General features: G+C 40.9%; 1 pseudogene; it reads right to left on the bottom strand.

The window, feature by feature from the left end:
- Nucleotides 1–10,892: 10,892 nt before the first annotated feature.
- The window catches only part of LOC142461063 (protein C1orf43 pseudogene), a 41,515-nt pseudogene continuing 29,836 nt past the window's right edge, over nt 10,893–22,571 (bottom strand).

The following is a 22,571-nucleotide window of genomic DNA, read 5'->3' as shown; positions in this document are numbered from 1 at the left end:
TGAATATAAGGAATATATTATTATTATTATTATTATTATTATTATTATTGATTTTTTGGAATTTTTTTTGCATTTTACTACCTTGTTGTCTGCAATGTCTTCAAACCATGCTAGCACGTATTACTGAACAAGTTCATCTGAACAGCCTTGAGTTGAATCGAGTTCATGGAGTTACCCCCCTCCGCAAAGTCTGAAGGACTGTCAGAACAGATGCAGTTCCACTTTGCTCATTTTTAATTACAAAGAAGGGTGATATGTAGGAAGCATCCAGCGGATCAAGGTGTTTACTAATGGGTGACTAGTCCCCTGCCCTCTGTGTCTCTGCAGACAAAAGCGTTGCAAAATGACTGTTCTTTGTGACTTTGCTGCTAAAAGCATTGAGGGATAACTCAGTTCTTTAAGATTTCTTTGAAGCTCTCTTGAATCTTGCATATCCATGTGATTGTCCTTGAACCTAGTGCTTTTATTATTCTAAAGTTAAGAAACTGTGACTAGTTAAGTAACATTTGCATAGATAAGAGTTTAGGAATGTTTAAGTTCTTTGATGTTTGTTTTGTAACCAATTCCCTTGTGTGAGAAGAATATATATACCAAGCTTCAAATATACTCCAGACTTCAGTCCATGAGATTGAACTTTGCTCTTTCTTTTCCTATCATCCGCATGCCTCAGTTCAAACCCAGCTTGATGCGGGATAGCTGGTCTAATCCCCCACAAATTCCATTAAAAAAAAAGACAGAAAGAAAACAAACAATAAATGACAATGAATTTACCATTCCTGGGAAAAAATTATCTTTGATAAATAGTCTTCTGTGGCAAGATTATATTTGTTGTAAATATAACATAGTAGCTGAGGAGAATCTGACTACAGTATAAAGAACAATCTTGAACATTGGACAATCTGTTAGAGATTATTGCCCAACCTGCTTAATGGTGTGTCACAATGTAAATTCCCCAGCTTTTCCAAGGAACTTCCCCTTGGATATGAGATTTTGCCATAGATGTTGTAGTGCCTCATTTATTGCCCATAATTCTTCCGCATTTTTCCTTCCTGATAACCTGTATCTGTTAAGCGATGGTGTCCCTGAAAAATATTCCATTACATCAAATGAGTATCAGTTTTGACTAAATCTAGCCAGGCAAACATGTCCACAAAAGACATCCCCAACCTTAGGTCACAGGTCACATGAAACGAAGGACTTTGTTCAAGGAAACAAAAGGCACCATAGATACATCACCAGACTAAATAAGTAGACATGTGGAATCAAGAAGTACAAGGAGCCATAACTTATTAAGAAGTATAGCCCTGTCCTAATCCAGATTCATGCTAATCCCTGTGAAATATTTCATATCCATATCCTATACATTTACTTATTGGTATACTTGTCGAAAACTGTAAAATTGGCTAATCATTATTTTTCTGGAGCTTACCTTGGGGAATCTTCTGGCTCAGTCTTTGCTTGATCCAAAGAAAGCAGACCCCTTTCACTTTCATGCAGTCCCTGTCTTTTCCTCAGCAAAAGCCCTTTTGATAACATGTTATATCTTTCCTTGTGCGCAGTGTGGTTTTTTGTTTTTGTTTTGTTTTTAAATCACTTTATTAGGGGCTCATACAACTCATTTTTTCCTTCTTTTAAAAAATCATTTTAGTGGCTCATACAACTTTTATCACAATCCATACATACATCAATTGTGTAAAGCATACTTGTACATTCATTGCCCTCAAAATTCTCAAAACGTTTGCTCTTCACTTAAACCCCTGGCATCAGCTCCTCATATCCCCTCCCTCATTGCTCCCCGCTCCCTCATAAACCCTTCATAATTTATAAATTATTATTTTGTTATATCTTACACTGTCCAACATCTCCCTTGACCAACTTTTGGGTTGCCATCCCCCAGGGTGGAGGTTATATGTAGATCCTTGTAATCAGATCCCACTTTCCACCCCACCCTCCCGGTATCTCCACTCTCACCACTTCTCCTAAAGGGATCATCTGCCTTGGATTCGCAGTGCAGTTCCTATCTGTACCAGTGTACATCCTCTGGTCTAGCCAGATTTGTAAAGTAGAATTGGGATCATGGTAGTGGTGGGGGGAAGACGCATTTAGGAACTAGAGGAAAGTTGTATGTTTTATCTTTGCTATACTGCACCCTGAATGGCTTGTCTCCTCCCAACAACCCTTCTGTAAGGGGATGCCCAATTATCAGAAATGGGCTTTGGATCTCCGCTCTGTACACCCCCTCATTCACAATGATATGTTTTTTTTGTTCTTATGATGCCTGATAACTGATCCCTTTGACACCTCATGATTGCACAGGCTACTGTACTTCTTCCATGTGGACCTTGTTGCTTCTGAACTAGATATCCGTTTGTTTACCTTTAAGCCTTTAGACCTCAGACTCGATATCTTTTGATAGCCAGGCACCATCAGCTTTCTCTGCCACATTTCCTTATGCACCCATTTGTCTTCAGTGATCCTATCAGGTAGGTTGGCACATATTGATATGATTTTTTTTCTTTGAAGCCTGCTAACTGATCCCTTCAATACCTCGTGATTGCACAGGCTATTGTTCCTCTTCTACATGAACTTTGTTGCTTCAGAGCTAGATGGCCGTTTGTTTACTTTGAAGCCTTTAAGACTGGAAACGCTATATCTTTCGATAGCCGGGTACCATCAGCTTTCTTTACCACATTTGCTTAATTACCCACTTTGTCTTCAGTGATTGTGTTGGGAAGGTGAGCATCATAGAAAGCCAGTTTAAAAGAACAAAGTATTCTTCCATTGAGGGGCTACTTGAGTGGAGACCCAGTGTCCATCTGCTGCCTTAATACTAAACCTTTAATATATGCACATAGATCCATTTCCCCATCGTCATATAAAAATATATTTACATATGCACAAGCCTTTATTTAGACCTCTATAAATGCCTTTTGTCTTCTAGCTCTGTCCTCTATTTTCTTTGACTATCTTCTTGTCCCAGTGTCATGCTCATTCTTCATTTGGGTTTCAGTAATACCTCTTGGTTACATTATCCTTGATTGTCACCACACCCCCAGCCCCCTAGACCCTCCTCACCACCAATTTGGATCACTTGTTTATCCTTTGTCCCTGAATTTGTTAACACCCCTACCTTTCGCCCCACACCCTCCTCTCCCATGTCCCCCAGATCTGTCGGTCCCATTGTTTTCTCCTCCAGATTGTTCATCCAGCCTATTTTATTTAGACAGACCTGCAAAGAAAATAACATGCACAAAAATAAGATGGAGCAAAGCCAAGCAACAAAAGAAAACAAAACAACACCACCACCACCAACAAGCCAATGACAAAAAACAAAACACAACTACAAGAAAGACAAGCTTGTAGTTAGTCCAAGGACTGTTTGTTGGCTTTTACGAGGGTTTTCTGGTTGACTCTCATGTGGTGCCAAGCCCTGGCCCTGAAGTCTATTTTTGGTATTCCCGGTGGACTTTGTTGCTCTGTTCCCCAGTGTTTTTGCCTTGGTGTAGTGGGATCAGATCTGGTGGAATTTCCACACTGTGTCTCCAGTGTTGTCCCCTGTAGGGCTCTGGGTCAGTGAGGGATGTCGTGGATCATAGGGGGGCCGGCCATAAAGTTTTTTGTGTGGATTAGCTTCTCTGAGGGGGAATTGACATTCTCCTTAAGGGGACATTTTGAACCTATTTCTGAGGTGTGGTCTTGCAACATGCCCTCAGGGGCAATCATTGACCCAGGAAAAATGACTGACCCGCTTCTAGGAAATAGCTTCTCCCTCTCTCCCCCCGTCTCTCTCTGTATCTATCTATCTATCTATCTATCTATCTATCTATCTATCTATCTATCTATCTATCTATCTAACCATGATCACCACCACCCACCCTGAACTGCAGTAGTTTACCACCTGTGACCACAACTTCCTGTTTTGGAGTCATTTGCTTGTATACTTAGGCATCTATATATTATGGATGAGAGGGATTATATTCTGGTAAAATCCTTATGATTCCCCATGTTCCTCTTAGTCTCTATGAGGTTTCACCAGTAAACTTTTATAATTGGAAATCATATATATTTCCAAATATTATCATTGCCCACTACTTTCCTCAGGACAGTATATCTGCCCCTCAGTTATCTTTCTAATAGATGGATACATATGAGAGCACCTTACTCTGCTAATGAAAACCAAACTAGGCCAACCCTTCAACTCTAGGAGAGAGGTCAGAGCCATGGATGCCCAGGTCTCTTTATTCACCAAACAGCTATGATTGTACTCAAATAACAGTGGAGTTTGCTGGCCAGAGATTCCATCGTTTCAATGTTAGAAATGAAAAAAATATGATGAGAAAGAGACAAACAATGAAAATGTGGATGGTATTCTGGGCAGGATATCTTTACGTTTGCAGATGTGTGTCTTCTTGAGGAAAAATAAATATAAGAGTGCCTTAGTTTGGGGGAAAAGAAGTAGAAGTAGAAGTAGAAGTAGAAGAATCATGTCTGTGCCTGGCTGTTCACTATGCTTGAAGGTTATCTGTAAATTAGAAGAATCAGGTTCTGTAGCCAGTCCACCATAAAATGTAGCAAACTCCCGGGGAGGGCTCAGGGGATGTTTGAGGTCAAGGAGCCCTAGGTAAAGATGGTGACTCACCTTCTTGCTTGTTAGATATATTACCCACTTATGATATTACCCATTGACTATGTATATGCTAACTGCATGAGGTGCATGCCTTATGAATGATCTGTAAGCTCCATTATATATACCCACTGGAAAATACATTCACTCGCTCAGTCCTGGCATGGGAAGAGAGCCCCTGTTTCTGGCTGTCTGCTCTCTGTCTTTTAATATTTGCTACAATTGCAATGTTACTCCTAAGATTCGGGTGTTGGGGACCTCTGAACCACCAAGATAATCCACCCACTCAAAAAATTAGGGTATTGAGTGCCAGTGAAATGAGCTGAATGAGCTAGAAATAGCTGGTTTATACTCACACAAAGTAGATAAACACCTGTTTATATTAACCAAACAAGTTTACAGTAAATTGTGAAATGGAATGTGGAGTCCTAGCAGCATCACCAGCGTACGAGGCTCTGTACCTTCAGTGCCACCCGGTATCAGGAACAGTGAAGATGGGGGAGGTCAAACATAGCTCAGCTCTCCAACATTTTTTTGTCAATTCTTACACAAGTCATTCCTCCCACACCACTTTTTCTCTCACTTGTGGGTTTGATAATCCATTGTGATGGCCACACAAAACTCATAGATCAAGGTGGTCTATTAATGGACAAGGTAAAACTTGGCATCAGGAATAAAAAGCTATAACTCAGATCCCTAAACAGAAAGTTCATAGGGTTTATCTCCCTTCCTGATTGCAGGAAACTCTTAGAAACCACCTTAGGATAAGCTCTTCTTGTCAATCTTAGGACAAATTCTTCTCAAGCACCTTTGAGCAGTTTTGAGTTAACTTTAATTAAAAGACCCTATTGAACCTGCCTTCTTTCATCACATGTGCTCCAAGGAGGCCTCATAATCTGGCCTAGGCAGGGAAGGTGCTAGGTTGATCCAAGAAGCCATCATATCAAGAGAGAGAGAACTGCCTGCAGGTATTGTTGAGAGGAGACAGTGGGACATTGGCCTGTTATATGAACTGTTGATTTGGTTTTGTTAGTCCCTGCAGCCACAGAGTTCAGATTGAACTGGTCCACTGCTGCTCCTGCACAATGCACTATAATATTCATGAGTCAAGAGCTGTACCAATGGAGATAATGCTGAGGTCAGAAGGGGCACAGTGACAGAGCCAAGTGTGGCAGGTCCAGAAAGGGCTTTTCAGCCAAGATATGGGACAGGCAGGCAAGATCAAGAGGATGATATCCCTTAAGGAGCTGAGAGGAGCCTATAGAGATGGAACTATGAAATGAGCCTACCTTCAGGGGGCTAAATGTCTGAAGGGGACAGAGAGAGCAGGCCTGCCCTGAAGAAGAGCAAATTTGCCTACATGGATCTTTAGTATGAATGCCAGTGTGTAGCCTATTTTTTCTGATACCAAATTACAAACTGTTACTGAATAAAATTTGTACCTGTGACTCTGGACTCTAATGGCCACTGCCAAAAATTAATGAGCTGAGTAGGAGAGGACTGTGGGAAAGATACTGGAAACCTATTGGCAGGTACAGGTATGTTTAAGCTCTACCTCACATGAATCAGGGCTGATGCTGATGGGTGATTCTCCCTCCTACTTTTTTACTTAGAGCAAGGGAGAAGCTGTCATCCATTTTTAAACTACAATTGCTACAAGGCCCATTTTAAAGGCATTAATGATAATGGGCTGTTTGGGAGAATATGTAACATATCACCTTCAGAAAAAAGCATTAAAGAGACTTAGAGAAAAATCCCATGGAATACTGAAAGGTCCTAAAGAGGTGATCTTATTTCTCCTTAAAAACTAGGCAAAATCAAGGAGTTGGAAACAACCCATATTTCCAGCAACAGATGAATGAATTGCAAAACTATGGTACATACATACAATGGAGTATTACGCATCCCTAAAAGCAGTGATGAACACATGAAGCACATTGCTGCATGGGAAGAACAGGAGGAAATTATGCTGAGCAAAGTAAGCCAAGCACAAAAGGACAATTACAACATAAGCCTGCTGAGGTAAACTTAAAAGTGCAAAGGGTCATAGGGAAAAAACTACTATATACAAACAGGCCTGGGGTGAGGTCAAGGTAGTAGGGCAGGGGCCAGACCAAATCATCCAGGGATACATATGTAAGTCTACTACAGAGAGGGGGGGAGGGGGAGAAAGAAACATACATGGGTAGCAGGGGAACAGGACACTAACCCACCAAAGGGAAGGACATCATTTATATCTTCACAGAGAAAGAGGGACAAGACTTCAACCCAGTGCACCAAGATGTGAATGCAACACCAGCATGAAGCAGGGAGCCAGTAGAGAGGTCTGAGGGGCCAGCACCAATCCAAACTATGTGGACAGTACCCCCTCCCACAGAAGAATTCACTTCAGAGGACAGCATTGAATCTATAGCTCAGGGGGAGGGACATATATGATCAGAGCACACAGAAGCAAATGAACGGAGAAGAAGAGAGAGTGGAATACATCCTGACCCACCAAATCTTGAGGGTGATATTCCTGCTCAGAGCAGCCAAAGCATGGAAAGGACCATAGGGCCAGCCCCACAAGGAGACACAATGTCCCTCCCAGACACATAGCACTATGGGGAACAACACTGGAGACAATGCAGGAATTGCACCCAATCTGACCCAACCACACTAAGGTGAAACACTAAGGGCATGCAACAGAACATCAAGTGGAACAGAGCGAAGAAGTCCCCAGGAAGTACCAAAAATAGACTTTGGGTCCAGGCCATGGAACCCCATCAGATTCAACTGGATAGCACTCCTAAAGGTCAACAAGCAGACCTTGAAGTATTTACAAGCTTTTCTTTTTGTTGTTGTTTTAGTTTCTTTTGTTGTTTTGTTTTGCTCTGTCTTGTTTTCTGTGCATATTATTATCTCTGCAGTTCTCTCTAGATAAGATAGGTGGGATAAACAATCTGGAGGAGGAAACAAGGGGATAAACTGTTCCAGGGGGTGGAGAATAAGGATGAGGGGAAGGCAGAGGGAAAACAAATGGGCGTTAACAATTCCAAGGCCAAGGAAACAACAAATGTTTCAAAATTAATGGTGAGAAGTGTGTAGGAGACCAAGTAGGGCTTGATCAAGGGCAATGTAACCGACAGGAATTACTGAAACCAAAATGAAGGCTGAATGTGATAGTGGAACAAGAAGAAAGTAAAAGTAACTAAAGGAAGGAACAAGAAGGCAAAGGGTATTGACAGACGTCTAAATACAGGCACATATATATCTATATATACATATATACATATATATATATATATATACATATATGATGGGGAAATAGATCTATGTGCATTATTTATAGGTTTTTGTATTAAGGTAGCAGACGGACATTGAGCCTCCACTCAAGTACTCCCTCGATGCAAGAACACTTTGTTCTATTAACCTGGCATTCCATAATACGCAAACGTTCCTGACAGGATCGCTGAAGACAATGCGGGTGCAAAAACAAATGTGGTGAAGAAAGCTGATGGTGCCTGACAATAAAAAAGTACAGCATCTTGGGTCTTAAAGGCTTAAAGATAAACAAGCAGACATGTAGCTGAAAATCAACAAAGCCCACATGGTAGAAGTTCATCAATCTGTGTGATCATGAGGTGTCGAAGTGTTCAGGTATCAGGCATCAACGAACAAAAAATCCTATCCTTGTGAATGAGAAGGAGTGCCGAGTGGAGACCCAAAGCCGATCTGTCGGCAACTGACCATCCCCTTACAGAAGGGTCATGGGAAGGAGAATAGCCAGTCAGGGTGCAGTATAGCACCGATGAAACATATAACTTTCTTCTAGTTCTTTAATGCTTCCTCACACTCCCCTCTCACTATCATGGTGCCAGTTCTACCTTACAAATCCAGAGGAGGTACACTGGTGTGAATAAGAGCTAGAAACACAGGAAATTCAGGATAGATAAACTGCTCAGTACCAATAATGAGAGTAGAGATACCAGGAGCAGCAGGGGAAGGTAAGGGAAAAAAAAGGGAGCCTATCAGAATGAAATACATATAAGCCCCTTCCTGGGGGACGGACAACAGAAAAATGAGAGAAGGGAGACATGGGACAGTATAAGACATGAAAAAACAATTACAAGTTAAATATTATCAAGGGTTAGTGAGGGAGGGAGGGTGAAGGAGGAAGGAAAATAATGAGGATCTAATATCAAGGGCTCAATTGGAAAGAAAATGTTTTGAGAATGATGATGGCAACAAATGTACAAATGTGCTTGACACAATAGATGTATGTATGGATAGTGATCAGAGTTGTATGATTCCCCCAATAAAATGATTTAAAAAAAACAACTAGGCAGAGTATATCACTTGAATGATTCTCATGGGGTGGCCATAGTATAATGAATTGAAAGAAATCATTATCCAAAGAATCCTCATTGATGTTCAATGTCAATAGTTTAGTTCAATGTCAATACATAGTCAATATATATATGATCAATATACATATTCCTAATCTCCTGCCCAATGTGGAAGTCAGGATCAGAATTATAACTTCTACGATTTAAATTTCCACTTTTCCAATGAACTGAATCAGTATTATACAGTCTTCTACAATTCCAGTAGGAAATACAGAAAAGGATAAAACACATCAGAATCACCTGAGCCTTGGCCATTTACTTTGGTCCTTATAACACTGCTGGCAACTGGGATGCTCTATGTTTTTCTTATGTGGATCAACTCTAATGATGTTCACAAATTTCAGTCTCTTTCTTGGGGACATTCCAGTTATAATAATACCCAAGCCAGGCACATCTTCCTCTTTCTTCTGCACTGCTGTTGACACAGAATTTGCAGACTGATGAGAGAATACAATGTGAGTAATACATAACATATAGATCCAGATGCTATTACTGTTCTGCCTCTCTTCTGTTTTTTAATCATTTTATTAGGGGCTCATACAACTCTTTTTACAATCTGTGCATACATCATTTGTGTCCAGCACATTTGTTCATATGTTGCCATCATCATGCTCTGCCCCTCTTCTTAATACAAAGTCCCCAATCTCGTTAACGGTGCCCTTATTGAGTAATGGAAAACATCCTTATACCATGACCAATAAATTGAAAACTCTTAATTTTCAGACATGTGAGTAAAAGATGACTTTATAATAAAGAAATTGGACATTCAAATATACATACAAAATGGAAGTGGGGGAGGGGGGGAAGAAACCTGGATCCCTACCCCACAGCATACAGAAGCATCAATTCCTTACTGCGTGACTCTGAAGGAGAATGAAAAATCAGTGAACTTTGCAGATGATTATGTTAATTAAAACATCTGAAACATTTTAAATGGGCTATATAAAAAGCTATTATAAACTGAAAGTGAATTTCTAGAGGAACTATAAATTGTACAATCACTTTAGAAACACTTTAAAACTCACCATCATGTAGAGTTAGATGTATAAGCACCCAACAGGACACAATAAAACTGCTGCACAAAGTTTCTGAGAGTCCAAAGCCATGACAGGCAGGTAGTGGGTTTGTACCTCTGACCATGAAGTTAGCAGTCCAACCCTTAATGCATGTCAAAACCAGGGCTCCAAAATCAACACTTATGTATCATATTAGATTGAAACTTTATATATATATATAGAAATGAAATAAGAAGTATACATCCCCCCACAGTGAGTGCACTTTTCAATCCCAAGGTAAACAATATTTCTAATGTAGCATTATGTGTAGTACCTAATGTAGTTTGCTAGTTGGCCTATACAAGTATAGTCTTCCTAGATATGGCCCCTTAACTCCTTCCAAATATTTAACATGGGTTTGTTTCCCACCAATGTGAATGAAGCCCAGGGGCCCTGGTGGCATAGTGGTTACTGTTGGGCTGCTAAACCCAAGGTCAGCAGTTGGACAATCGAAAGAAAGACGGCACTTTCTTCTCCCAAGAGTGACATGGCTCTCTACTCTGCTAAAGAGATACAGGCTTTGAAACTCACAGGGGCAGTTCTTCCCTGTCACATAAGCTCTCTATGAGTCAGTGTTAACTTGATAGCACTGAGTTCGGGGTTTTTTTGTTTAAGAGGATTGGGCAGCTTGCCCAAAAATACATTGGTACCCTGTGGCTATGCAAATAAGATGTCTGAAGACCTAAGATGGAAATTTGTCACATTGGACATCACATTAGGTTTAATTGAGCCATTTCAGAAACAGAAATTGGGATCTCACTACCATCAAAGAAGAAGAGCCTGGATCCAAGATACTATTGGGGGGGTGTTTGGGGGAAAATAGTTTTAAAAGTTGTTCAGAAATATCCCCCAAGGTCTTCCAGGCATGATCTCTGCACACATCAGGAGCATCGGGCAAGAGTGCAGGCCCACCAGCCAGCTACCTGAGGATTGCCTGGCAAGCACACTCCAGTCCTGGCTCATCTCCAGCGAGTCTGTCAGGTCCATCAGAGTACTCCCCAGGGTATTACAGCTGTCCTTAAAGCTCTTCAATTCGAGGAAATGCTTGGCAGGTTTACTCTTCTGACTGGAAGGTAGGTGGGGAGACTTCAGGAGATTGGGTAAGGTCTCCCGCTGCTGACTGGTGGTGTCGCTGAGAGCTCCCACTTCATGCTTTGACCGCAATGGTCAGCTCAGTCAGGGCCTCCTGATAGCACAGGGACTCACTCTGTACAAAAGACCCCTGTCCCACAGCTGGCTGCCTCATAGCCAGGCAGCAGGGTATCAATGAAGGCTTTGCGCATATCGTTGAAAGGAGAAGTAGAGTTCCAAAAATCAAGCACGTCGGAACGGAAATTTCTGTCCTGTAGGGAATGGGGATGCTGACCTTCACTGTGAAATGGGATCTCAGAGGCATGAATGGTGTCCAGAGTTATCTCTTGTACAGACAGTTGCAGCATTTGTTATTTCCCTGAATTTCCAGCTGTGGAAGTCTGGCATCATCATCTGCAAGGAGCCGGCATTCCTACTTGCGATCCTGAACTCTTGATAGTCGAATGTCAATCTCTTCTTTCAGAATCTTGGGGACAATGCGTCCCACAGGGACATGAGGGCCCCTCCGAGATTTCATTGCAAAGCGCATGATTTGCCTTTTCACAAACATAAATAGCAGTACAAACACCAGGATCCCATAGGCCATCACAAGCACACTATTCACCCCAGACAGCCAGTCACTACTGGACACAGTGGCCTTCCCACCCTACGCAGAGCTGCTTTGGTGTACCCCTTTGCCTTGATTCATCAGCCAGGGTTTGTCTGCCTTTCTTGGATCTCCCCGGCCATTTCCTTATGGGGGAAGACTAAGTGAGAAACATGGCAGTTTGTGGGGAGGGTGGGAGCACATCCTAGATTCTTTTTTTGAAACTCTTCAATCCAAAAGATAGAGATCTGGGATACAAGAGAGATACAGACTTTGAAACTCACAGGGGCAGTTCGACCTTGCCATATATGCTCTCTATGAGTCAGTGTTAACTTGATAGCATTGAGTTTGGGTTTTTGCTTTAAGAGGAGGAGCAGCAACAGAGACATGGTGGCAGCAAAACCAAGAGACTGAGAGAGAGCAATGGGATTAGAGGCCACAGAACAAAAGAGCTCAGTGCCTTTGGGCAGAAAGTTAGTAGATGAAGTAGTGTACATCTGAGTACTTATCTCGGGAACTAGATTGGCCAACCCTCACAGAGCTGAGTGCATTTGGTCTGAGGCTAAGGGGCGGAGAGACCATTTATCTGCAGAGCTAAAAGACCTTTGTAACATTTGCCCATTCAGGACAGAGACCAGGAGCCTGAAGAGTCTGACCCTACCTTCAGGTATGTCTGTCAAGATGCTCTCTGAAAGGAGAACTGTACCTTGAATCATTTATGATCCTAAATTGCGTGTTAGGGTAGAAAGGTGAACCCTATGTCAAATATAATTTAAGGAGACCATTTATTAAACTTAGACGATAACAAGATACACACATGGGCACACACACACACACAACATATATTTAAGTGAGGCCAGTAGCATGATGTCAAAATAACAACTGAGGATTCAGTTGTGACCCTCAATAAACAGGGCATAGAACGAAAGGCATTTTACAGATGACGATTGGTGGCAGATTAATACATCACAGGTACAGATGGGACTACAGCAGCAGGAATGGGACCATGGTTAGGACACGCACATTGTTAGACAGAGGGACTTACAAGATAGGTCCAGGGCCTTTACACAAAGACAGTCAAGGCAAAACTAATGGCAATGTCACCCATTTTGTCCTCAGGAAGCTGATCTCCATCAAGGATACACCTAGGCAGGCAAGTGGAGAGGGGCTGGCTTGAAAGGAGTGCAGGCAATCTACTTCGAAGGCATTCTCCCCCAGGGGAAGATGACCTACCTGCTTGGTTAATTATCAGAGAGAATTTAACGGAGGCTTAATCAAATTAGGGACACAGCAAATTGACATTGAGTTGTCACTGTCATCAGCAACCCAAACCTAAAACCCAACTCACTGCCATCGAGTGGATCCCAATTATAGCGACCCTTTAGGAGAGGATGAACTGCTGTTTGTGGATTTCCAAGACTAACTTTTTACAAGCGTAGACACCCTGTCTTTCACCCCAAGAGGACTTGGAATATTGAACTGCTGACCTTGCAGTTAGTAGTCCAATTTGTAACCACTACGCCATGGGCCTTTGGTAAGTTGGAGTTCTCAGAACTTAAGTTCTAGTACAATTATAAACAATTACTTACCCAGTGAATTCTATGATTCAGGAAGATGAGCAAAGACCTTGGATGGTGACCATGAGGACAGCCTGGACCCTTGTACACTGATGCTCTCCTGGGGTCAGACTCTAGGAAACACGGATCCTTTCTGCTTCCCCTCAAGCTCCTCTGCCTGACACTTCCCTCAGGAATCCGAGGGTTGCTCACACTGTTTGGAGTCAGGTGAATGGATGTGGTTCACAAACTAGTCAGAGGTTGAAATCCTTCCTTGTGATACTTCAATGTGCAAGACAGTACTAATAGATTTCTAGCTCCCTAGATCGGCTCATATTTCTCTGTGGCATATCTTTTATCTGAAACAGAAGAGAAGTCAATGTTGAGAAAGACATGCCAGGTACTTGGTCTGTACTCTGCGCACTGAATAGTGACCACCCCCATATCCTGGGATCAAACCATGCTCCAAGCTGAGGGTATTTCCATTAAACACATAATCCACTCTATCTTTACAGAGAAATTTTACTAATTTCTCAAATATCCTTTTTCTATGTATATAATATCCTCATTCTTTATATACAATATTTATTTTCAGAATAAAATGGAAGTATTTAAAACCTCAAAATTCTCAAGGTCCATTGAAGCTAAATATCTTCATTTCACCAGCAGTCTAACTGAAGAAATGAGTATTTCATGAAGAACATTCTTTACTAACCTGTAATGCACCTCAGAGCACAACCCTTGACGTATTTGGCTAAAGTGATCCAGCTGAATCATGCTCCATATGCCACTCCAATCCATGCAGAGCTTTTCATCAAGTTTAGCCTGCCCCAATTTCATTGCATCCTGTGTATTCTTTTTTTTGTTGTTGTTGAGAGAGTGAGTGATTTAGGGAGAGAGTGAGTGAGTTAGGGAGTTAGTGGGAGGGTGAGTTATTGAGTGAGTGAGTGAGTGAGTGAGAGTCCCTGTGTATTCTTTCCAATTTCTATTATGTGTGAAGAAATGTCTATTGTTGGGTAGCACATTTAGCATAATAGTGAGGTAACTAGAGTAACTTGCTGTACAAGTGGCCTACAAGAGACAGAGGGACAACAATAGGAAAACCTAGAGGTAACTTGGCCAACACAGAGATATCCTAAACAAGGAAATAAGCCTGGGGAATCCTTATTTGCTACGCTTTTAAGCTCTTGTGATTATGATTGTCCATTTTTAAAGCCTTTTAGAAAGACTGCAGTCTACAGTCAAGGAATGGCAAAGGGTATGTAGATGGATGCTAAGTACTTAAGCTAAAGGCAGAAGCTTAAAAGAACAAGATGGATCCAGAAAAGAGATGACTGTTCAACCATTTTGTCATCTTGGTCTAGATGCTGGATTCCAAGATCTAGGTAACACTGACAGATGTCTAACAACACAAACTGTAGGAGAGGGCTATTGGCTCGGGTTCTAGGCTGTCCCATCCATAGACTTATTCTTCAAGGAAGAGGGAAAAAGCTAGTACATAGGCTTGAGCTTGTGAAACATGCTCCAAGCAGAACTAGTTTGGCAGGAAAACAAAATGAATGTGCTGGGAAGAGGCTGTGCTGTGATAAAGTAGGGAGGCAATAGCCCCAGTGGCTAGTTGGACATCACTGGCACTGCCCTTTTGCAACCCCCAGGGTGTCTCTGAAGGCAGGAAAGTGTGAGGTTGTAGTTCTAGGATAAAGGGTGCAGATTAGTGCTCCTCTGAAACTAATCAGCAAGTCAGGTCACTAGAGAAAAGCACAGTTTGTTTTAGACTCTCTCATGTATACCAGTCATCAAGCATACTTTGAATATAAGGCTCTCCATTCCTCCGGGTCTTAAGGACAAGCTTCAACTCAGGGCTCTTAAATTGGTTGGCTCCAGAGTAAGGGTGGCTTCCAGGACCCTCCTTGAGCAACATTCTGAATCTAAACTTGACTAAAATTTAATTCCTTCCAGTTATATGTATAACTTATGCAAAAGACAAAAAATAACAAACCCAGAATGGTAACAGTAACCGTCAAGAGATCAAAAGACACAAGAGGACTTATGTTGAGGACTACGTTCACCTCACCCAAATCATGGTATTGCCAATAGCCTTGTATGTATTGGAAGTTGAATTCTGCATAAGGAAGATTGAAGAAGAATTGATTTGTCTGAATTGTAATGCTGGCAAAGAATACTGAAATAGCATTGGTCTCCAAAAGCAGAAACCATTCTGTCTTAGAAGAAGTAAGCTCAGAGTGCTAGTTAGAGGTAAAGATAGTGAGAGTTTATATTACATACTTTGGACAATGTTGTCAGAAGGGAGTAGACCCTGGAGAAGGATAGCGTATATGGTAAAGTAGAAGGACAGGGAAAAATAGGAATCCCCAACTAAATGGATCGACACCATGATGGCAACAATGGGTCCATCCTAAATTGTGAGAGGGCAGTGTTTCCTTCTGTTGTCTACTGGGCCCCTATGATGTGGAATCAAGTCAATGACATCTAACAACACAATCACCTCAGAATCCACCAATCAGTACCCAAGACATGCACAAAATACCAGTGTTAGTTACGTTTACAAAAGTTATTTCCATGGTAACGGATGCCAAACCTTTCATGCAACATGCTGGAACATAAGCTCTCTTATTAAAAAGAAGCAATGGGTTTCCTGTGTGTGAGTGTATAACAAAGCAATGACAAAATCACTGAGCAATTCCTGCCCTTTATTGATTTACACAATTGTCCTGGAGGTGAGCTGAAGGAAATTCTCTAAGATCCACCCAGCATGTCTTATGACAGAGTATTTCCCAAACTTGGGCTCAAGTGTGAGGGCAGCATACAGTCACTCACGTGTGAGTGACTACTTGTTTGTCCAGAGTAGTGTAGATCATTTATTCCTCTACACTGAAAGGTCAGCTACAAGTCCAGAAAATCCAGGCAGAGCAAGTTATCTATAAGAGTTGAATGGGATTTGGGATACTCAAAAGGTCTTTAATAACTGAATAAAAATTAAATTCCACGAGAAATTCCAAGGTTAACTGTAAGATAGATTCAAGTTGAAACTTCTGGTAGCTAGAGATCAGAGTATTCACAGAGTATGAATAAACACTTTATGTTTTGTTGCTTAAGTTCAAGTTATTGGGTACAAACATAACAATGGTTGTGAGAGTACATTACTAGCATTTTCTATGAGACCAGTAAAAGCCTGATATCAAGGCCAGATGATACTTCAAGAAAACTGTAGACCAATATTGGTAATGGATCTACATGAAAAAGTTCCTAAAATTATTGGGAACTGAGTCTGACAACACATTAAAATAATTATGTACTATGATTAATTGAAATCTGTCCTAGAGTTGATTTAACACAAAACAAGCAGTTTAATACACCAATTAATGTAAAAATAATTTTACATTACAAAAGAATTGAAAATTATATAAATAGACACATAAAACATACTAAACAAAGTCAAAGGCTTTTAATGTTCAGGGATAAAACCCTCCACAAATCTAACATAAAATAGATATAGTTCAATATGTTAATATGATAATAAACATTCCTTTTTAAAAAAGGTCAAAATATCAGACTTAGAGGAAAGAGAAAAAAAATCACCCTACCTCAGAAAAATTACAAAAATATCCACTTTCACCACTGATATTAAAATTGACTATACACTAAGACTACAGCAATCAGAACAAGATTTATGATTTTTTTAAGAATGAGTCTGCCAAAGAGAAATAAAATTTCCTCTAATCATAAATTAATGATTGTATCCATGAAATATTCAAAATATGCCATAAATAGGTAATAAATATAAAAACGTTGTAGCTTACATTTCAATGCACAAAAATAACTTTTGGTATTTAATTCACAAATCATTAATTGTAAAACAACAGCTCCCAAACTATTAACCCTTACACCTTAATAATGTGAGCATCCTTACAACACACTGATAATCTCCTCAAACACTGAAACCCTAACTACCTGAAAAGTCCATCACCATCCATTACGGCTATTCACACCCTGAGCATTCCCTGATACCGACAACCAATTTATATTTAAAAATTTAGCCTAATTCATTTATCCCAATTTTTAAAATCAGGAAGGCACCTGGGAATGTATTCTATAACTTTAGTCCTAATTTTATAACCCAGTCTCAAATTGAGAAACCAACTTCCAAAAGTGTACTGATTAAGCCATAACTATACATGTTTATACCATCATACATAAGCCCTAAGTAACTCCAAACATAGGATGTTAGGCTGGACATATTCTAAACATAAAGCCATTTCATCTGTCCACTAACATCTGACTCCTGACACTTATGTTTATTTCTATCCATTGGCTCTTGTTCTTGATATGAGAACATTAATCCCACGATCTATATTCCAATCATAACTACAGACTCTGACTCTAGCACTCTACAACCCTAAACTGAACCCAAATCTATCCCATCAAGAAACTCACATTGCCCCACATGGAAGCAGCACACCAACATATGTGATCATGAAGGGCCGAGGGGACCAGGTTTCAAGCACCAAAGGTGAGTGAAAAAAAATCATATCATCGTGAATGAGGGGAGGGCATGATTGTGACCCAATGCCCATCTATAGATAACTGGACATCTCTCACAAAGGAGTAGTGGGGAGGAGATGAGTCACTCAGGGTTCAGTGCAGCAATAATAAAACTCACAACCTTCCTCTAGTTCTTAAACGCTTCCTCCCCCCAACTATCATGATACCAATTCTACCTTACAAACCTGTTTAGACCAAAGGATGTGCAGTGGTACAGAGGGGATCTGGAAACACAGGGAATCTAGGACAGATGAAACCCTCAGGACCAACGGTGAGAGTGGCGATACCGGGAGGGAAGGAGGGTGTAGAAAAGGGGAACCGATCACGGAGATATACATATAACCTCCTCTTTGGTGAATGGGCAACAGAAAAGTGGGTGAAGGGAGACGTCGGGCAGTGGAAGATAAGATAAAATAAGAATTTATAAATTATTAAGGGTTCATGAGGGAGGGGGTAGTGGGGAAAAATGACAATAAGGTGCTGATTCCAGGAACTCAAGCGGAAGGAAAATTTTGAGAATGATGAGGGCAATGAATGTATAGTGTGCTTTACACAATTGATGTATGTATGATTGTGATAAGAGTTATATGACACCCAATAAAATGATTTTTTTAAAAGAAACTCACATTGCTAATTACATATGTGGAGCTGTCTTCTCTCTCAGGCTTTACATAAATCTAAGGAACTAAGGTAGGTAGACAGACAGACAAAACCAGGAACCACTGGCACATTTTCAGTAAACTATTAAATCATTAAGAGTTTCTGATTAGCAGCATCTGATTCATGGTAGTTGGTAAAATAAAGTGGTTCATAAATGTTCATATGTGATAAACAACATCAGCGATCATGTTGAGAAGTCACACCGAGTATTTTAGATATCATAGGTCTCTTGAAGATCTCCCCCTTACTGTGTCCTGGCTTCAACGAGACTTCTCTGCTATTAGACATACACAGGGATGTGTTAACTAATAAGCAAGGTGCTTGAGGGTTCAGTTGTACTGATTTACTAATTTGTAAATCCCAATTCTATCTGGTTTGTTCCTCAAAGATGTAGTGAAACCCATGTTAAATAAGGCATATTATTTATTGGTTATTCTGTCTTCGACCCCTTCCCTCCCCTCATTCCCAGAGGACACTCAGGTCGCAAGAGATGCAGGAGGCATAAAATTAAAGGTACATACATTGGAACCATTGCATCCATATTTCAAAACTAACATTGGCCTTTTACTCAGACCTAGGGAAAGGGTTCAGAGAATGATTTTTTGTACCCCTCAAATAGTGTGTGCTGATAACTCTAAAATATTTTGGTGTGACTTCTCGACATGATTGCTGAAGACAGACGTGTGCATAAGCTAATGTGGTGAAGAAAGCTGATGGTGTTCGGCTATAAAAAAGATATAGCATCTGGGGTCTTAGAGGCTTGAAGGCAAACAAGCAGCCATCTAGCTCGGAAGCAACAATGCCCAAAGAGAAGAAGCACACAAGCCTAAGTGAACATGAAGTGTTGAAGGTATCAGGTAGCAGACACCAAAGAACAAAAACCATCATTGTGTGATCACCTTCCCCGCATAAACGCTGAAGACGAATGTGTGCATAAGTAAGTGTGGTGAAGAAGGCTGATGGTGCCCAGCTACTGAGAAATATAGCGTCTGGGGACTTAAAGGCTTGAAAGTAAACAAGGGCCATTTAGCCCAGAAGCAACAAAGCCCACATGGAAGGAGCACACCAACGTGTGTGATCATGAAGGGCCGAGGGGACCAGGTTTCAAAAAACAAAGGTGGGGGAAAAAATCATCATTGTGAACGAGGGGAGTGGGTGATGGGGACCCAATGCCCATCTGTAGACAGCTAGACATTCCTTGCAGAAGGGTAGTGGGGAGATGAGTCACTTAGGGTGAGTGTAGCAACAATGAAACTCAAAACCTTCCTCTAGCTCTTGAGCGCTTCCTCCTCCCCAATTACCATGATCCAAATTCTACCTTGCAAACCTTGTTAGACAAGAAGATACATAGCTGTGCAGTAGGGATCTGGAAACACCAGGGGCTTAGGATCAATGAACCCCTCAGGACCAGCAGTGAGAGTGGCATCACCAGGAGGGAAGTCGGTGTAGAAAGGAGGAACCAATCTCAGGGATCTACATGTAACCTCCTCTCTCGGGGATGGGCAACAGGAAAGTGGGTGATGGGAGACACCGGGCAGTGTAAGATAGGATAGAGTAATAATTTATATTTTGGTGTGAGCCAACAAATTAACCTCACAAGACATATTTTAAGTGGGGCTGTATCTTTCTTTACCCCAAACTGGAAACGTGTCAATTCTATGGACACCCTGTGTGTCCAGTGCCAGGAACTCCTTGTTAGAGCACACTGGGATTCTCCTCTCATGAAGAAGTAAATCCTCAAAGAGTCACTCATGATAACAAGAGTAGGTCAACCCCTCTCTGATCTCACCTGTGAAATGCTGACTGAGCTCATGGATATCTCAAAAACTCTGGAATGAAAGTGAGGCCTTGGTGTGGACAAATTAGCAGAAGTCATTAGTGGACACTTTCATCGTCAGGATGTTGGCACAGGATTGAATACCTTTGAGCTCAACCTCAGGAGCTTCCAGAAGCAAAATGCAGTGTTCCTCCCTGAGCCTGCCATACATACCGACTGGATGAGGGTACCTGACCTAAGATAGGCCCCCTGCCCAGGTTCCAGTGTCTCTTACCTTCCAGGAGGCAGAAACCACCCAACAAAGAATCATCCACTATCTTCTCACACTGCATTGCTTGATCTGAGATCCACATCTTCCCCCAATTTCAGCACCTCAAAGATTCTGTCTCCAGGATCACCTTGGTGTGAGATCAAATTGGAAGGTAAAGGGGAGGATAAGAAACATTAAATGGTAATCACCCAGAATTACTTCAGCATGACTGAGAAATCAATATAATTTATCCTCCAGGTGCCTTGCTTATTGGAACTGTCATCCTGGAGCTTCCAGTGGATTGCCCAATATTATCTGATGCTTGTGCTAATAAGAATATGCAGACTTCATGAAGACCTGATTAGTCATCTACAGAGAAGGTGCCAAGGATGAGCTATATCTGTAAATACATAGCTGGAATGTGGGACATAGCCAGCTATTACTGTGTGAGACACACTGAAGGAAGTCAGTGTGAACCCAGGAACAAACCTCACCTTCAGGAATGGGCTACAGGGATTGCTTATGATCAAGTGGGCACAAGAACCGGGCTCTGAGGCAGGTAGGAATGTGTTGACAGAGTGGGTTTCCTGTTGTAATCTCAGACTTCTCAGTTCCATAGTTTCCCCCAAGAAAACATCTCTATTTGTATTATGTTCCAAAGCCCTGAGATCTATAAATTCAAGTACTGGGCTTCCTTAGAAATTAAAATAATCTCTGTGTGAACTATTTGCCTTCAGAGATCTTCACTTCGGTCAGAACCAGTTTTCATTTAAGAGAACTTATAGAAATCGATGACCAGAAAAGGCGTTAACTGCAGGTCTGAAGGGAGTGATCTCACTTAGGTTGTAAACAAACTCTAGAAAAGCAGCTTCCTTGAAGAAGTGCTGAACTTGTCTTGTAATTCTGTTCCTATCTCTCCTAGCTGTGAATGTAGCATTTGTAACAGGGGAAATGTCACTGTCCTATAGCAATGTCACAAGAAATAATCTTCAGCTTTATGAAAGTGTCTTAACAGCTGTTAACACCTTTTAAACAGTGAAGATGTGTGTGTACTGACTGGAAGACAATGAACGTCTAATAATCCGACCACGCTCTAAACCCATACTGAAGAGATGAGCACACAATGGCAACAGAGTTGCCTTGCTGAATAAAAGAAGTCTTCTAAACATGATTAAAAAAACACAGCATGATCAAAAGTGAAAAGTTATTTCAGATTAGGACCCTGAAATGCAGAATTTGTTTCCACCCGTTTTGTGAGGAAAATCATGGATTTAGAGTCCCGTAGTTTTTTATAGCATTGAAGCCCCTCATATCCTGATGAATGAATGAACTAAAAAAAGAAATTTCTGTGCACAGAAACACAAAAATAATTCTCATTAAGAATCACCATGTCAGAATGTTGGGGGCAACAAATGTACAAAATATGCTTGAGGCAATGGATGTATGTATGGATTACGATGATAGTTGTATGAGCCCCCAATAAAATTATTTAAATAATAATAATAATTAATTAAAAAAAGAATCCCCATGTCTATAATGCAAAACATGCCAGTTTGGCAAATCTAAATTAGTCCGTGAAGAAGCCCTAATTCTCCAGTGGTTAAATGATCGGCAGCTCTATGAAATGAAAGCAATTGAGTCCCACGAGGTGACAATGTGTTCGCATATAGATTACAGTCAAGAAACCATAAGGAAAAGTTTAACGCCCATGACATCACTAACAGAATGCAATGGAGTGTACCTGAGAACAATAAACCAGTGAATAACACAAGCCTCCTATCAAGAACACTTGGATAAAAGGTTATAAAATTTAAGTACTACCATGCAGTGGGGCAGAGAAAATGGTTACCTATTTTAAATAAGATGAGATCTTACTATATATATAAATTATATACCTGGATGTTGCCTTGTGCTAAGAACAATTATAACAAAATTTTTAAAAATTAGGAGCTAACATTGAGACATAGTTCTGCACATTAAAATCAAACAAATTGAAAAAGAAACTTTTACAAAGGAAATA

The sequence above is a fragment of the Tenrec ecaudatus genome, chromosome 11 (assembly GCF_050624435.1).
Source record: "Tenrec ecaudatus isolate mTenEca1 chromosome 11, mTenEca1.hap1, whole genome shotgun sequence".
NCBI lineage: Eukaryota > Metazoa > Chordata > Mammalia > Afrosoricida > Tenrecidae > Tenrec > Tenrec ecaudatus.
Note: the sequence above shows the minus strand (reverse complement) of the source record. Positions and strands in the feature narration are given on the sequence as shown.